The sequence below is a fragment of the Vitis riparia genome, chromosome 18 (assembly GCF_004353265.1).
Source record: "Vitis riparia cultivar Riparia Gloire de Montpellier isolate 1030 chromosome 18, EGFV_Vit.rip_1.0, whole genome shotgun sequence".
Lineage (NCBI taxonomy): Eukaryota > Viridiplantae > Streptophyta > Magnoliopsida > Vitales > Vitaceae > Vitis > Vitis riparia.
Window position 1 is genome coordinate 38,845,908 of NC_048448.1, and position 4,331 is coordinate 38,850,238.

A 4,331-nucleotide genomic window follows, 5' to 3' on the forward strand; every position below is an offset into this window, starting at 1 on the left:
ATGTGACGAAATGCATGTGTGGAGGTGATGACCACCTTGCATGGAAGCACCGTGTCTCTTCGGTGGCGTGCAAAGGGTTACATACCGCTGAAGGGTACGATCACTTCTGCTAGGGATTCCCTTAACCCACCTACTTACTTTTTAGAGCCCACCTTGTCCTCATAGGTTGTGCTTAGATCCTTTTATTAGAAATTTCCATCCTACACATGGGTGCATCTGAGGGCCTTCAGAGGTCACTCTAATCACAATTAGGATCCAATACTCCCTCCATTTGGTTTCTTTCTAGAATGTTCAGAGTTTAGTAGTTTTTTGAGTTTCAGTGGACCACCTTATCGTGCTGTATTGGTTTTTTTTTCCTATTGTTCAGATCAGAGTACTTTTTTACGTGCTTCCCTTGTGTCGTATCTTATTCAATTCTCTCCTTCTTGAGTTAGCATTCTTTAGTTTGTTGTCACTCCGTTTGATACTTTAGGATGTGCTCATCGATCATGATCACCTTTTTACATCCTACACCTATCATAGGCCTGATGCTTTATCCTTTGATTGATTCACTTGATTCTATTTTTAACTTGATGCTTATCATTTTTATTATAAAAAGGTAAAATATTTGTTTTCACATTCATACATTTTTTAAGGGTTTCGCCTTGATCACCTTATCATTTTCTTTATGGAGCTCGGGTTGAAAGTAAATCAGGTATGTCTTGTTATAGATAGAGTATTGGTCCCGTGATAGTGTTGTTCTTCACACCTCACTCATTTTTTGGATTATTGATAGAAATTTTTTAATCACATTTGTAGCCATCTCATAGTGGACACCCTTGTGACTCTAGAGTCTCTATCATACATCCAAATTTTGATTATCATCACAGGACCACACTACGTGTGTTGTGTTAGACTTTTAGACTTAAGCCATCTCTTCACTTGCATATTGTGATCTTGAGGTCTGACCCATCATGGAGGACATTGAGCTTTTTGACCTTGGAGCAGGAGCTCGACCTAAAAAATTCAAGGTTGTGAGTCATCTATCTTATGATCAGAGTTGTACCTACGCATTTCCACATCTTCTATTCTTGTGTGCCCATATATTTTGACCCTTATGTAGCATCACCCCTCACCCCATTATCACTTGACCTTTCCATCCCTACATATCCTTGCATGGCACCATTATCTGTTCCTTTTATCCTTTTTCTGACTCGATCAGGTAGAGTTTGAGGAGACCAGATTGGAGATGAGCTTTGCACGATGAGGGGATGATCGGTGGATTATGACGAGAGTACTTAGATCGCTTTATGAGATCACTGATTACTATTTGGGTGAGAGGATCATCTTTGAGATCATTGTGGGGGATTTGGATTAGACCCTTACGCATGATTTCAGGAGGTTGGTATGACTATAGAGGTTGATCTTCCATGATGACCGTTGGATTATGGTGAGACGTTGTGGTTGATGAGATCATTGTCTATTCTGTCATTGAGAGGACCATCTTTGAAATCATTGCGGAGTATTCAGATTGAGCTTTTACACATGACTCCAGTGGATTGGCATGGTTATAGGGGTTAACATTATGAGGGGATGATGAGTGCCTCATGTTAGTGGATGACATTATTGACTATTCTACTGTTGAGAGGGTTATTTTTTAGACTACTACGGTGCATTCAAAGTGAGATTTTTTTTTTATATGATTTAGAGGGTTGACACAGTTACATTGGATGGACATTGATCTTTAGTGTTGATCATGTGATAGTTTGAGAGCACAATGTTTGGAATCGTGGTCGCAGGATGGGTGGCCATCATTTCGGTCAGCTTATACTTTATCACCTTTATTGACATTTAGACCGTTGCTAGCCTTTTGAGCCTCGCATGAGCATCTTGGCCTTTTTCTTTCTTATAGCCTTACTCACTTTTACACCGGGATAGGGGCCCTCTGATGTACATATGCTTTGTTCAGGAGTTTCAGGAGCCTTGGACTTACTGACAAATTTTCTTCACTATTTTGTCATCCCCATGATATCCATGCTTCATTATTCCCACTATTTGTATCCTTTGTTCCATCTTGTTGACTTCCTTATCATTTGATTTACTTCGTTTCTTTTCATTCCTCGAGTACCGATCTTTCACATTTCATTGCATGGAGTACAATCATATCACCACTTACATCCCATCCTATGGACATTGGTCCAGAGATCCTTAGTTGAGAAGGTTATCTTGTCAGTGAGAGTTTACATCATTGTTTGAGAGTTATCTATGTCATTATGTATTCTCATTGGAGCCCATGTATTGATATTCAGATTATGTGCCAAAAAAAAAAAAAAAAGTTATCCATGTCATTATGCGTTCTCATTGGAGCTTGTGTATTGATATTCAGATTATGCACAAAAAAAAAAAAAGAAAAAAAAAAAGTTACCATGTCATTATGTATTCTCATTGGAGCCCATGTATTGATATTGAGATTAAGCGCAAAAAAAAAAAAAAAACAAAAAAAAACAAAGGTTGTATATATGTATGTATTGTGTTACTCCATTGAGCATGTGGTAGTCATTGGGGATTGTTTTATTGAGTTCATTTATTGATGAGAGTTCGTATGTGAGCTCTCTAATCCCTCACCTCTTGGGGTTTGTCTTGTACACTTTGTGCGTGAGAGAGACGAATGACCTTTTCCTAAGGACTCTGGATTATTGTCTCTTTTATCATTTCATCCATTGGTGATTTTGATCATTCTCCATGTATTGATTTGAGCAAATCAGTGCTCGTTTGATTTTTTTCCAACCCATTATTCTTCACACTCTATTTCATTCACCTTGTCTTCATCGTTTTTCATTCATATCCATCCACATCTTGTATTTGATATTTCTATTACATCATCATTATTCCTTTGCAGCTTGATGTTACTTCTTTCTTTCATTTCATTATTGATACATTCACATTAAATGTCTTTATTCCTTACTGATACATCCATGTTGGACGTCCTTAGGTTCATGGTTTACGAGATTTTCTGCACATATTGCATTTTGATACATGAGGGTATGGGTTTGGTCATTGGGTATTTGAGCCTAGTTTCCCTTCATTTCTTTACCTTATCACCCTAGCCTACGTTACGTCCCGTGTCTTAAGTCCACCTTGAGGCTACGAAATCATACATTGTGTTTGATAGTTCACACATGAGCGATACTTGAGATTGATTAGAGATTGCTCGAATTATGATGGATCATGAGATATGGCATGACCTCACATTGGGGCATAGCCACCTTAGAGAGTTTTGTTGGATATGTAGCCACTTTGTCCGATGTATTACACCGGGGCATACCGTTTTTCAGCCAGTGATGGATTTTTGAGATGACAGTTTACATCGAGAGGTGCTCATTTTTTAGAGGAGATTAGACACCCCTTTCATATTGGAGTATGAGATGGATGATTTCATTTGATATGACTATGTTGGGACATACCCTCTTATTGTGTTTGATAGTTCACACATGAGCGATACTTGAGATTGATTAGAGATTGCTCGGATTATGATGGATCATGAGATATGGCATGACCTCACACTGGGGCATAATCACCTTAGAGAGTTTTGTTGGATATGTAGCCACTTTGTCCGATGTATTACACTGGGGCATACACTTTTAAGCCAGTGATGGATTTTTGAGATGACAGTTTACATCGCGAGGTGCTCATTCTTTAGAGGAGATTAGACATCCCCTTCATATTGGAGTATGAGATGGATGATTTCATTTGATATGACTATGTTGGGACATACCCCCTCATTGGTGTTGATTGATTCGATATGTTTACATAGGGGCATACCTTCTCAAATGATGATGGATTTTTGAGGTGATAGTTTACATTGAGTCATAGCCATTCTTTGGAGGTAGTTGACGTTTCTTTCACATTTGAGTATGAGATATGGTGACCCTTATACAAGGGCGTGTTTCTTTAAGTCGATGGCGGATTATGAGTCATGTACATTTTTTAGAGATGATCAGACTTCCCTTCGTATTGGAGTATGAGACTTGGATAGGAGATTTCATTTTATGTGCTTACACTGGGGCATATTCCTCTCATATGATGATGGATTTATGAGTTATAGCCATTCTTCAGAGGAGATCGAGCATTCTTTTCACATCGGAGTATGAGATGTGTTTGGCATATTTCATTTTATGTACTCTACACAGAGGCATACTCCTCTCAAATTGATGATGGATTTTTTAGGCATAGTCATTCTTTTGGAGATGATAAGATTTTCCTTTCACATTGGAGTACGAGATATGACTGGGGGATTTTCTTTGATGTGACTACACTGGAGCATAGACTTCTCATTGGTATTGATTGATTTT